Source organism: Moschus berezovskii, chromosome 12 (genome assembly GCF_049115385.1).
Source record: "Moschus berezovskii isolate FMDL1 chromosome 12, NW_MosBer_1.0, whole genome shotgun sequence".
NCBI lineage: Eukaryota > Metazoa > Chordata > Mammalia > Artiodactyla > Moschidae > Moschus > Moschus berezovskii.
The window spans coordinates 28,815,881-28,830,561 of NC_142471.1; the positions used below are offsets into that span (position 1 = coordinate 28,815,881).

The window sequence follows — 14,681 nt, forward strand, 5'->3', positions numbered from 1 at the left end:
TTTAAGTCCAGTATCATCCTTGACAGAGCGTCCCTCCAAACTGGGGCACTCAGGAGAGGGTTCTTAGGAAATGTGGGGCCCAGTAGCCCTTGGCAAGCATGTAATTCCCCCCTGGGTACCCACATGATGGCTCCTCAGGGGCCTCTGTGGTGCCTCAGCAATTGTCTCCTCTGGGCCTGCCAGTATCTTGGGGAGAGCTGCTGCAGCCCAGCCTCCCTTATCTCCCCCACCCCCCAGCCTGGTGCCCTGGCCCTCTCACTGCCTTCAGAGTGGGGACTCCTAGTGGAAAGGAAGAGGGAGCACGGGGCTAAGATCACCACACCCTCCCACCCACCAGCGTGATCTGAGGAAGTCTGCAGCCCCTCAGGGTCTCCACGGCCATATTTCTAATCTGCAGGGGTGGGCAGAGGCGGGCAGTGTCACCTTCATTTCTGACCTGGAGAAGCCCTCACCCATATACCAAAGGAGGTGTTTCAATATGTACAGTGGGCATCCTTGTGCTGATGAAAAGTGGAAGCAACTAAATGTTCATCCAGAAGGGAGTGGTAAATAAATGGCAGCTGAGAACTGAAACTATCAGTAAACTCTCAGTAAACAATGGATATCGCAGCCACCAAGCCGTTACATTATGGCCGCCTGGATGGTGAGCCCAGAGAGAACTCAGGAGGTAGACAAAGGGGCTGCCCACTGCCAAGCCCGTAGAGCAGTCATGCCCAGTGGCGCACCTGAGGAGACTCAGGGTGAGAAAACGCAGGCCACGGGCCCCAGGGAGCAGGAGCAACGTCGGTGAGCCCAGACCCTTGCACCTTCCCATAGACGGAAACAGAGGAAAGCACCAGACTCCTTACCTTGAGATAACTGGTTTTCCTTTATTAACTGTAATCTTTTGATATTCCACCTACCTGGTCTTTTTTGGGAAAAACTCCTAAATATCCTGGCTCCCTCCACCCCCCACCACCCGCTCCACTTGCCTATTCAGAACAGTTTCTTCAGAGTTATCTGAGATGCTGTCTCCTGGACTTGAAGTCCTCAGAAAGCCAGCCAAGTAAAATATACCTCTTGACTTCTAGGTTGTGAATTTTTTTATTGGTCAAAACTATCATACTAGAAACGTTGTCCAGCAGTTCTTAAAAGCCAAGTGGACTGACACAGAAAGGTGTCTAGGTTGTATTTTTTAAGAGAAAAATGAAAAGTGCAAGATAATATAGTATAAAAGATTTCTGTAAAAGTCAAGTATGCATTCTCTAAACATATCTACGCACAGGGAAATGTCTGGAAAGATGTATTTCAAGTTGATCATAGAGGCTGCCTCTGAGAGGGGAGGGGGCTGAGGGGGTTGTCAAAAGGGACTTGAAGTCTATCCATCTGGAGCCCTTGCCCCAGAAAGCCTGTCTCAGATCCTGCTGGGATGGAATTCCTAACGCCAGGGCCAAGGCCGTGCTGCAGCGCTGGCGTCTTGGGTGGGAATTCTCACTAGCTCTTCGTGAATAACCAGCCTCCCATCCACTGATAGTAAAATTGTTCCAAACATCACTTATTAACTCCCCACCAAGGGCCAGGCCTCCTACCCTCCCACAGCAGGGTGGGTATTAGAGTCAGGCGTGGACTGCCAAGAAAGGTCTGAGATTTCCCTCTTGCTCGTAAGCCAGCAGTCAGCCTGCCAGAGCCATGAATAATGGTGGAAGACTTCTGGGACAGCGACAACAGACCGGTTAGGTAAAAGAGGTGACACGAGCTCCATATTCATGCTGGTTCCCTTCGCCCCCTTGTCTCATGGGCCGAGTGGGAGGCAGACCCAGGGGAACTCTGTGCCCACAAAGGGCTGGTGTCACAGCCAAGGAATCCTGAGATTAGGAAACCCTGAGCCTTATAAAGCGGCTTCTAGCAAACCTGCCGGATCTTTGCCTTGGAGGGAGACATTGTTTCCATTGTCCTGGAAAGCAAACAAATCTGCCCTCTGCCCAAGGGAGACACTGTCTTTATCTGCCAAGGCTGTTTGCTAAATAAACACCCTTGGAAAGATAGTCCAGAACAAAAGTTGTCACAAGACTCCAGAAATTCCAGAGGGCTCTGGAGAACTGTCTCCTGACAGCCTGAGATGAGGGCCCAAAAGGCTGAGTCCCTTCCCCAGAGTCACACAGTGACAAGACAGCAGAGCTGCGGTTACCCCAGGTAATCTGACTCCTGCACCCTTGCTTTTTCCTCCCTTCCTCCAAAACAGGCTGCTGGGCCAGCCTGGGAACGAAAGAAGCCCTGACAACGTTACTTCAGAGGGAAAATCCACTTCGAGTTCCCAACAACTACCTATAGAAGAATTTCAGGAACAGTCTGTCTGTGGCTTGGGACCAAGCGCTGCCCACACATTGTTCCTGACCTGACTCCCCCCGGGGGATGAGAAAACTTCTCTCTGGCTGTCCCTGGGTGATGTCAGAGAGGAGCTGGAAATTAAGGAACCAGCTTCTGGAGACTGGATAAATGCTCTTTTCTTTTGCAGAAGGAAAATAATGTCATGCCGTTCCATATTTATTTAAATGTGAAATTTATTTATGGAGCATAAAGAGTTGGTGTTGGCTTTCGGCGCCCAACCAGGAAATGGTCTGGGCTTGTTTTCGTCTCCTCCAGCACCCTGTCCCCCAGTGACCTAATCTGGATCCTAGCCCTGTTTCTCAGGCCCGCCCTGACCCACCTTCTCGTCTCCAGAGCCACTCCTCTCTCTCTGGGAGGATGCAGAGAGGGGCCAAGTCTGTCACTGGGGTTCCCCTATTGCTTACTGTCCTCATCTGTAAAACAGGGACACACGTCTGCCCACATCTCCCTCATCAATACAAAACAACTAATAGTAATAGTAACAGTAATAATAATAGCTTCTAATTTGACGAGTTGCTAATAAATACATGCTTTGGTAAGGTTTTAGGATTCTTCTTTATGGATAGGGAAACTGGGGTCAGGGACAGGGCAAAATTGGCCACAGTCACATTGACACCCTTAAAGAATGTCTGCCTCCTGTCCCCTTGCCCCTCACAAATTCTTTCTGGCTACTGAGGAAGACGTATCTCCAACATCTGTTCCTTGGAGCTCTGTCTGAAGTTGCTCAAGGTTTATGTACTCAGAGGCTTGGGCAGGGATGAGGTGAGGGGCCTGTCCTACAAACAACAAGTTCTCTTCCCAAGGAGCTATGCAGTCTTTTAACTTTGTTTATACTTCACAAAGCCGTGATGGAAAGAGCTTTATCTCCACTTGCAGGCGGGGAAACTGAGGTTCTGAGAGTTTTACACGGCCAGACCTCGCGGTTGGTGGAGACCAGGACAGAACCCCACCCTGTAGGCCTGACTTCTTGTCCCCACACTGTGAAGCCCCTGAACCAGCAGGTTATGATACGGCCTCAGTTTTTTCCTCCACAGCATGGGGACAGTTTCTCCCTCTGGTTCCTTGGCATCTGAGATCCTAAGGAGTTTTACACACTCCCTTCAGATGAACTCTGTGCTAAGGGTTTGGGCAGGGAGATCCATGACACACCAGAAGGGAGCCACAGTAGGGCCAGACAAGGTCTGAGCCCCCTGTCTTCAAGCGGCGCTCAGTCACCCACATCACAGGACCTAGGCCTCTGCAGGGAGGTGATGGTGGGGGATGGGCCGAGGCCCTGTCTCAGGGAGGGGGTTGAGGGAGCAGTTCCAGCTAAGTCCTAAAGAAGCTCCCATGGCAGACAGGGAAATGACAGGGTGAGGTGGTGGTGGCAAGGCCGGGGTGGGGCTGGAGGACAGAAGAACAGGGAAGAGCAGGTCTGATGCCCACACTTTCCTGCCCAGAGGTGACTGGCAGCTGTGGAGATGGACACCTGCAACCAGGTGTGTCTGGGGGCACCCACCCCAGGAAAATTCCACCAGAACTGAGGCTGGCAGGCAAGCAGTGGGGATGACCCAGGAGCTATCCCTGCCCCCTCCCCCCTTCACAGCAGGGTGAGATCTATTGTCCTGCTGACCTGCTAACTCAAAAATGTCGCTAAAAATGTCGCTTGCCACCCAGAAAAAAAAAAAAAAGAAGTCATTAGTCACTGCAGTTGCTGACCTTCAACACACCCAGGAGTTCAGAACAGAGATCAGGACAAGGCATTCTGTGCTCCGGGAAAACCAACAAAACAGGCCTTCAGACAGGTAAGTATTTCCGTCAGAAATTGTTTTCGAATGCGGATTCTTGCATCTTCCCATACTTAGAAAAGCGCTAAAAGCACTAACTGACACCTCTGCTCCGCGTGACCAGCAGCAACCTCTACTGAGATATGTGCTTGGTTGCATGTACCCCCTTCATCAAAATCACATTCATGCCGACCTCCCCTCCCTGTTCGGAGCAGTTCCTCCCTCTGCTGAGTGGTCCTCGGTAAGTTATCCAGTAAAACTGAAACTCCCAGCTCTCACATGCGCATATTTAGTTCTGCCTGGAACACTTTCTGCCCCTTCACCCTTCAGTCTCAGTTTAAACTCTTTCTTAGGAATGCTGCCCGCTCCCCAACCCCACCCCACCCCCCCACCGCAAATCTACTTGAGAGGAGCAGGCTCCTCTCCAGCTTGCTGGGTGTTCATGCCCAGGACCGCTGGTTATCCGCTTTATTTCAGATTCACTGTCACGTGTGAGCCCCCTCAGAGTCTAGGCCTTGCCAGGTTCTGTTTCACCGCTGCGGCCCGGTGCCCAACTCAGGCTGAGGCACAGCAGGTGCTTGGTCTCTATGAAGAGGCCCAGAATCAGCACCAGGATGCACTTGTTCATTCAGCACAACAGGAGGGTGACAGCCTTGTCTCATGGTTTCAGAAAGTAACAGAAAAGCAAAGCAGATCTCTAAGGCAGAACGGGGCCCAGGCTTTAGAGAGCCGCCCATCTGGGGCTCAACCCCCTTCCCCAGAGCCCTCAATGCAGCTAAACTGACTAGCCGCCACCCTCACTCAGTCAGAGTGGAGGATGATATTCCTTGAGGGGAAAAAAATTCAGGTGACAAATAACTCTTTTCACCTGGCCCCATGGTGAGAAGGTGGCTCACCCTGTCGCCAATAGGGAGGACCCTCAGAATTCTGCATGGAAACTTGGGGTTCCTGCAAGGGAGAGGGGCTGCCATCTAGCGACCCAGAAGCATAGGCAGAGTTCTCAGGAGAGCTTGCCCTGTGTCTCCAAGAGTGTGGGATACTGGAGAGCAGAGAAGCAGGTTTGGGAAGGTAGGAGCCTGGGCAACTGCCCCAGCAGGTGCTGATGTATATTAGAGACAGGGCCTGGTTCTACAAGAAAATGTTCAAAGATTACTAAGTCAGGTTATCATCAACAGTGGCGAGTCATGTTGACCACACACTTCGATATGACGTGATGAGAAAGGCACTTTACTGCCATGGGATCCCCTGACTCCCAGAGGGACTGCCTCCCCAGAGGCATCTATGGAGCAGTGGCCAAAAAAAGTTTTAAAAGATGCTCAGAGTCAGAAAAATATAAATGAAAGCCACTGTGAAATACTGGTTTTCATTGTGAAAATAGGCAAGAATTTCAAACATCAAATAGCAACAGCCAGGGGCACTGAGGGTGCCTGGGCAGCCAGCTGTGCTCTGCTGTGAGCACACTGCATCACTCTTTGGGAAAATAACCTGATACTTTTCTTCTAAAACACAAAATACACGGACTTTAGCCTCACAGCCCCCAAATTGACAGGTTTCCTAGAGGAATAGAAGCACCCACCAAAAGGATATATAAAAAGAAGTGGTTTTGTGATATAATTTGAAATAGTGGGGAAAAAAAAAAACAACTTGAACAATGTAAGTATCTGAAGAGCCATTTCTCTATAAGGGAAATGATTGAATGAACATGGTAGATTCCTCCCGTTACATAGTCTGCATTTTTTTAAAAAGTAGATTAGACACAGCTCCACTGTCTGGAGGACTGTGCACATCCTGTGAAATTTAGAAAGTGTGTTGCTGAGTTGGGACACCATGGGAACCGCAGGTGCAAAACTGCCCCACAGATTACAGGACATTCAGCATCCCTTTTCCCTTCACGTCACACCAATCCTGCCTCCTTGTTTTCAAACAAAAAAAAAAAAGGAACAAGAAAAAAGCCTTAACATGTTTCTAAATATTCCATGCTAAAAACCACTGGGACGGTGAGGCCTGAGGTGGGTTTGGGGTTTGTTTTTTTTTGTTTAGCAAATATTAGTAAGATCCTAGTTGTACAGAACTTTTCACGTGCTTGTACAGACATGAGGAGGGTAAAAGGGTCCCCAGAGCTGATACGGGAATGGGGAGGGAGAGGATCTCTGTCTGGTTCCATCTTTGTATGGATTCACCAGGCAAATGAGTGCATGTCACTCTTGTAATTACCAAAATTAACTAGGAGAAAGACCTTTTAAAAGAAAAATCATGAAAAAAGAACAAAAACAAAATGGAAGGAAAGCAGGAAGGCAAAAAGGGAGGGAGGGAGGGAAGCAGGAAGGGAGAAAGGAAGGCAGACCGCTTTGGAGACCAAAGTCGCCACCCCCTAGCACAAAGTACACTACACGCAACCCTCACCCCTGCAGAGCAGCAGTAGCGGAGTGTGGACAGGGAACGCTGCATTGCCCAGATCCACAGGGATCAAGCCATCAGCCACTGCAGCTTCCCACTGCTGGCGCACCCTGAGGGGAATTCAGCATGGAGAAAAGCAGGACAAATCCTGTGCTTGGGAACTGGCCCTAGATAGTTAAGATGTGTATCTAGGGAACAGTTTCAATGAGCCCAGATTCTTGCATCTTCCCATAATAATTAACTGGAGATAACAGCTGTTTGTGACTAGCTGTGATCTTTTGATGTTCAGTTGTGGCCTCTTCCTGACTGCCCCCTTATCTCTTCAGAGCAGCTCCTCAGCCATCTGAGAGGTTGTCTGTGCAGGCTATAGTCCTCAGCAAGATCTCCAAAGAAAACGGAATTTTAAACTTTCAGTTTGGGTTAGGGTTTTTCCCTCCAGTAAACAGGGGTGACCTGGTGGCAGCACCTGCCGGCCACCTCCCTGGCCACACAGCACTGGCAACCTCCCTCCAGTCCCGCGACCACCCTCTGCTCTCCACAAAGGCCCCTTTCTCTGCTGCCTGTTTTCGTTGGGCCTTGCCCACCTCCAAGGGCAGGCTCTGGCTGCTGCTGGTGGCATCAGGATAGGCCCTTGCCCACTGCTGAAGGCTCACTTTATGGACATTAAGATTTGTCGGCCGGTGCACCCAGGCTCTTCCACCTTCCTGCCACATTCCCACCGCACTCCCCGGGACCCCCAGATCCAGGACAGAACACACAGCTCCTGTTCTTCCTCATCCCACAACATAAATTACTGCTCTTCCAGCAAGGTAGCAAGGCCAGGTCCCCCACAGCCTGCATCACAGGCGTCCTTGACACCCTGCCGGCGGGAGAACATTCCCAGCGCCTCCCCTCCATGCAGCACTCTCCCTTCTCCCAGGCCTGGTGAGGCCAGGCCAGGAGCCCCTGGCTGCACCCCAAGGCTACAGCAAGGAGCGGTTCCAACTCGTGTATTTCTCATTTTTAAAACATGGTATGCATTTAAACATGCCCTGTCTTCTTCCAAAAATACGAAACAGCCACAAGGACACATAAGATGCAACCAGCATAAACTAAGAACCAGGAGAAGATGCTTATAAAAATCTTGGGACAGAAATTTTTAGTACAGTTGAAAACACAGAAACCTTGGAAGCCACCTAAGGTCCATTCATAGGAGACTGGTTAAATAAATTACAATAACGCCACACAATTGAATATTATGCAGTCATAACAATTAAAATTACAGCTAGATAATAAAATTTTTTATATTTATAAAGAGTTTATTTATTTATAGAATCTAAAACTAAATTTGTATGTCTATATGCCTAAGGGTATTTTTATGGGAAAAAGATGAAAAGTCTCATGAGTTTCTTGAAATGACTGCAGCTCCCAAGAAATTAAGAGTCACTGTCTTATAGAAGTCACTGTTATATAATGCCATGACTAGATATTTAAGTTGTATATAAAATGTATGTGTTACAAAGCCTCCCTCTGTCCAGCCTTCAGTTCAGTTCAGTTCAGTCGCTCAGTCATGTCTGACTCTTAGCGACCCCATGAACCACAGCACGCCAGGCCTCCCTGTCCATCACCAACTCCCGGAGTTCACCCAAACTCATGTCCATCGAGTCGGTGATGCCATCCAGCCATCTCATTCTCTGTCGTCCCCGTCTCCTCCCACCCCCAATCCCTCCCAGCATCAGACCCTTTTCCAGTGAGTCAACTCGTTGCGTGAGGTGGCCAAAATATTGGAGTTTCAGCTTTAGCATCAGTCCTTCCAATGAACACCCAGGATTGATCTCCTTTAGAATGGACTGGTTGGATCTCCTTGCAGTCCAAGGGACTCTCAAGAGTCTTCTCTAGCACCACAGTTCAAAAGCATCAATAGGGTGCAGGATAAATTTGATGTGTGGCTAAAGGGGTCTGCTAATACAGGTAGTCTGTCCAGAGGTACGCCTTGCAGCCCCCCTCTGCTAACCCCATTGAGGAAAAGAATTGACTCATTCCATCACAGAGGCGTAGGGTGAGATGGGATCTGAAACTCTCTGTTCAGTTTTCACAGGAGAGTCAAAGACACATCTCAAAGAGTCAGCCACTAATGGAGGTCCTTCTGGCACAAACAACAGAATATTTGGGGGTGACTGAAATCAAATCACACAGAAAGTTATCCACTCCACCCAAGGCTTAGGAGGTTCTCACTACCTATCCCCAGGGGGGAATTCCCGAACACTCTGTTTACCCACTACTGAGTAACAGATCACTCCAAAACTTAGTGGCCGGAAGCGCGAAGGGGAAGGATCGAGCCTGGGTGGTTTTAAAAGGGCCTTGCCGACGCTGAGGGGCCTGAGGGTGTCCTTTGACCTCCGCAAGGAGTCATGTGGAAAATTAACACAAAACTTCATGATGGAGTATGTCAGCATTGTAAAGAAGTTCTTGAGTGGCGTGTAAAATACAGCAAGTACAAACCATTATCAAAGCCCCAAAAATGTGTTAAATGTTTACAAAAGACAGTGAAGGATTCTTATCATATAATGTGTAGACCATGTGCCTGTGAACTTAAAGTTTGTGCCAAGTGTGGAAAGAGAGAAGACGTTGTTATTCCATTTAATAAAGAACCAGAAAAGACAGAAAATGTTGAAAATAATTTATGTTCCAGCCATAGAAGAAGCTGCAGAAGGAATGAAGAAAATGATGGTGATTTAGATTTTAATATTGATTTAGATGACACAGAAGAAGATGACAATTACTATAACGATATTAAAAGTCAATTTTAAAACATGAAATTCTGACCATCCTTTAAAAAACTTTCTCTCACTCTTTATTTTTGGCTGTGCTGGGTCTTTGTCGTTGCACGGACTTTTCTCTGGTTGCAACGAGAGGGGTCTTTTCTCTAGTTGCAGCGCTCAGCTTCTCACTGCAGTCGCTTCCCTTGTGGAGCATGAGCTTCACTAGTTGTAGCACGTGGGCTCCAGAGCACAGGCTCAGTAGCTGTGGCTCATGGACTTAGTTGCTCCCTAGCATGTGGGATCTTCCCAGACCAGGGATCAAATCCTTGTCTCCTTCACTGGAAAGCAGATTTGTTACCACTGAGCCACTAGGGAAGCCCTGTGAACATCTTTGAGAGACATGGTAGTGCTTAGTCACTCAATCATGTCCAGCTCTTTGCGACCCCAGTGGACTGTAGCCCTCCAGGCTCCTCTGTCCTTCGATTCTCCAGGCAAGAACACTGGAGTGGATTGCCATTTCCTCCTCCACGGGAATCTTCCTGACCCAGGGAACAAAAATTGGTCTCCTACATTGCAGGCATATTCTTTAGCGTCTAAGTCTTTGAGGGTTTAAAAAAAAAACAACTGTGGAATCCTAGTAAGAATATTGGAAAAGCCTATAGAAAATACATCGACAGTATGAACTGTGTATGATATCTGAATAATGATAAAACTTTATCCAGAGGTTTCTTATAATACATTTTAAAGTAGCATATGCTACTATATCTGCCAAAATGAGTACTGGAGTGTCATATTGCAGTTTATGAAAATTATTTAGAAGAATACACTATCTAGTATCAAACTAAACAAGATTCAGAATTGATGGTTGTATAAGAACTATCTCATGGAAAATAAAATGACATTCTTATGTTGCTAGCCTCAAAAACTGGTCTTAAGGAGGTATCTTTTGATAGACTGATCTCAGGTAAATGTCCCAAATTTTAAAAAGCTCTCTTGCTTATACTTCCTTATTATAAAGCAAAAAGTTTATTATTTTTAATAGTAATGTTTAATAAATCAATTTAGTCACTCAGTCATGTCTGACTCTTTGCAGCAAACTCTTTGCAGTCGTGTCCGACCCATGGGCTGCAGCAAACCAGGCTTCCCTGTCCATAACCAACTTCCAGAGCTTGCTCAAACTCAGATCCATCGAGTCGTTGATGCCATCCAACCATCTCATCCTCTGTCACCCCCTTCTCCTCCTGCCCTCAATCTTTCCCAGCATCACGGTCTTTTCCAATAAGTCAGTTCTTCGCATCAGGTGGCCAAAGTATTGGAGCTTCAGCATCAGTCCTTCCAATGAACATTCAGGACTGATTTCCTTCAAGATGGACTGGTTGGATCTCCTTGCAGTCTAAGGGACTCTCAAGAGTTCTCCAACACCACAGTTCAAAAGCATCAATTCTTTGGCACTCAACTTTCTTTATAGTCCAACCTCACACCCATACATGACTATTGGAAAAACCATAACTGTGACTAGATGGACCTTTGTCAGCAAAGTAATGTCTCTGCTTTTTAATATGCGGTCTAGGTTGGTCATAGCTTTTCTTCCAAGGAGTAAGCCTGTTTTAATTTCATGGCTGTAGTCACCATCTGCAGTGATTTTGGAGCCCAAGAAAATAAAGCCTGTCACTGTTTAACAAAAACAAAACAAAACATTTTATTATTTCTCATGGTATTTGTGGGCCAGAATGTGGTGCTGGAGAAGACTCTTGAGAGTCCCTTGGACTGCAAGGAGATCCAACCAGTCCATTCTAAAGGAGATCAATCCTGGGTGTTCATTGGAAGAACTGATGCTAAAGCTGAAGCTCCAATACTTTGGCCACCTCATGCGACAAGTTGACTCACTGGAAAAGAGTCTGATGCTGGGAGGGATTGGGGGTGGGAGGAGACGGGGACAACAGAGAATGAGATGGCTGGATGGCATCACCGACTCGATGGACATGAGTTTGAGTGAACTCCAGGAGTTGGTGATGGATAGGGAGGCCTGGAGTGCTGTGATTCATGGAGTCGCAAAGAGTCGGACACGACTGAGCGACTGAACTGAACTGAACTGAAGTCAAGGCTGGGCTCAGTTGGGTGGTTCTGGCTCAGGATCCCATGAGGTTGTAGTCAGATGGACGCTGGCATTGAAACTGCATGGGACTGTGGCGGCTGGGGGATGACCAAGCATCTCTCTCTCTTTTCATGTAGTCTCAGGGTTTCTCCATGTGATTGCTTCATGTGTGATAGTTTGGGCTTCCTGACAGCATGATGAGTATCACACAGAGCCAACACCAATATCCCAGGTTCGTTATACTATGCCTTCCATTTCTGTGAATGTTATAACACTTCCATTATAAAAATATACATTTATATTACAAATTAAAAACACATCATTAAGCATTGCATCTAAAAGTGAAACGGTGATTAGGTGTAATTAAGTTCCTGGAAATGTCCCCTCCCCATAACTCAGTTCAGTTCAGTTCTTCAGTCGAATCTGACTCTGTGACCCCATGGACTGCAGCATGCCAGGCCTCCCTATCCATCACCAACTCCCAGAGTTTACTCAAATTCATATCCATTGAGTCAATGATGCCATCCAACCATCTCATCCTCTGTCATCCCCTTCTCCTCCCACCTTCAATCTTTCCCAGCATCAGGGTCTTTTCAAATGAGTCAGCTCTTCACATCAGGTGGCCAAAGTATTGGAGTTGCAGCTTCAACTTCAGTCCTTCCAATGAACATCCAGGACTGATCTCCTTTAGAATGGACTGATTGGATGTCCTTGCAGTCCAAGGGACTCTCAAGAGTCTTCTCCAACACCACAGTTCAACAGCATCAATTCTTCGGTGCTCAGCTTTCTTTATAGTCCAACTCTCACATCCATACATGACCACTGGAAAAACCATAGCCTTAACTAGATGGACCTTTGTTGGCAAAGTAATGTCTCTGCTTTTTAATATGCTGTCTAGGTTGGAGAAGGAAATGGCAACCCACTCCAGTGTTCTCCAGAATCCCAGGGACGGGGGAGCCTGGTGGGCTGTCATCTATGGAGTTGCACAGAGTCAGACACAACTGAAGCGACTTAGCAGCAGCAGCAGCAGGTTGGTCATAACTTTCCTTCCAAGGAGTAAGCATCTTTTAATTTCATGGCTGCAATCACCATCTGCAGTGATTTTGGAGCCCAGAAAAATAAAGTCAGCCACTGTTTCCACTGTTTCCCCATTTATCTGCCATGAAGTGATGGGACTGGATGCCATGATCTTAGTTTTCTGAATGCTGAGCTTTAAGCCAACTTTTTCACTCTCCTCTTTCACTTTCATCAAGAGGCTCTTCAGTTCTTCACTTTCTGCCATAAGTGTGGTGTCATCTGCGTATCTGTACTGGTATTTCTTCCGGCAATCTTGATTCCAGCTTGTGCTTCCTCCAGCCCAGCGTTTCTCATGATGTACTCTACATATAAGTTAAATAAGCAGGGTGACAATATACAGCCCTGACGTACTCCTTTTCCTATTTGGAACCAGTCCAATTTATTTCATGTCCAGTTCTAACTGTTGCTTCCTGACCTGCATACAGATTTCTCAGGAGGCAGGTCAGGTGGTCTGGTATTCCCATCTCCTTCAGAACTTTCCAAGTTTACAATTATCAGGGTCATGTATACAGAAAGAAGGAAATGGCAACCCACTCAGGTATTCTTGCCTGGAAAATCCTATGGACAGACGAGCCTGGTGGGCTACAGTCCACGGGGTCGCAAAGAGTCGGAGATGAGCAGACAACTGAGTGACTGACACTTTCACTTTCATATGTATAGCAGTTAGCAATCATCTATTCTGATGCACTTAATTCAATGGTACAAACAGTGCAGAATTTTCCTTGCAAGAGAAGTGTATTATATATGTGCAATAACAAAAATAATCGCAGTCCCTGAATTCAGAACTCTCAAAGCAACGAGGGAGACGTAGCTGGTGTTGGCAGTGGGAGCAGGAATATCCTGTATGGCTTGCTGTGTGTATGTGTCAATTTTTTTAAACTTAATTGATGTATTTATAATAAGAAAAAGCTGTTGAATTGGCTTTTCCTTTCTTTTTCCTGTAGTAATATCTTTACTGATTTTTTAACTCGTGCTGTCTGCCAAGAGAGTAGGTATCACTAGCAGACAAGAAATAGCAGGCATCAAAGACAAAGAAAAAAGGATGCAAAGTTTTAAATGGAGAGAACTCTGATCATCAACTTAATCCCACTTCTTTACTTTGCCCCCACCCCCACCCCGCCTCCACCCACCACCTCTGACTTGAAAAAAACCTCACTTGGATTTCGGCCCCTGGACGTCTCCCAATCCTGGCTAATGCAATGGCCAGCGCGCCATCTGGTGGCTTCTTGCAGAAGTGCATGGGCCGTGTTCTTTTCTGAACTCACTATAAGCCAAGTAGCTTCCACTGGTGGGCCATAAACTGATGCTCCACAGGCCGAATCTGATATACAGATGTACTGTCTATAAATATACAGATGTATAGATCATAATACTTTCACAGGTTTTGAATATTTTGTCCACATTTAAAAATCCAGATATTTTCCCTACAGAGTCTGACCTCTGGCTTCTTTTGAAAACCAGACCTGAGGATGCCTGGGGCTGAGGTCTGTGCTCTCCAGGTACCTGTCTGGCCTCTACTGTGGCCACTTTGGTTTGTGTTAGTTTGTCCTACACAGGATTCCCCAGAGTGTGTTTAGTGTCTCCCAAAGATACATGTCCACCTGGAACTTCAGAATGTGATCTTATTTGAAAAACAGGGTCTTTGTGGATGCAATGAGTTAAGGATTTTGAGATCACCCTAAAGTGTCTTTATTAGAAGAGAGGACACAGAGACCATCATGTGAAAATAGATACTGGAGTGATGTATCTACAAGTTGAGGAGTGCCAAGGATGGCTGGCAACCACCAGAAGCCAGGAGAGAGGCATGGAAATGCATTTCCCTCACAGCCTCCAGAAGTAACAACCCCACTGATGTAATTTCGGGGTTTTGGCCTCCAGAACTGTGGGAGAATAAATCTCTGTTGCTTAAAGCTACCCAGTTTGTGGTAATTTGTTACAGTGGTCCTAGTAAACTAATCTACAGTACCCAAGAGGTCCTCACCTTTTTACAACAACCCCCAAACAGGCCTCCGCTCTAAAGTCTATAGGATGGACTTCCCCAGTGGCCCAGTGGCTAAGACGCTGCACTCCCAGTGCAGGAGGTCTGGGTTCAATCCCTGGTCGGGGAACCAGATCTCACATGCAGCAACTAATTCACATGCCACAGGTTGAAAAAAAGAACCTTTATGCCGCAACTAAGATCTGGTGCAGCCACATAAATACATATTGATCGATCGATAGATAAACAAAGCCTGCAGG

General features: G+C 47.1%; 1 pseudogene; it reads left to right on the top strand.

The window, feature by feature from the left end:
- The first annotated feature begins 597 nt into the window (after nucleotides 1-597).
- On the top strand, nucleotides 598-9,483 carry LOC148775954 (uncharacterized protein C9orf85 homolog pseudogene; annotated as a pseudogene).
- Nucleotides 9,484-14,681: the final 5,198 nt, after the last annotated feature.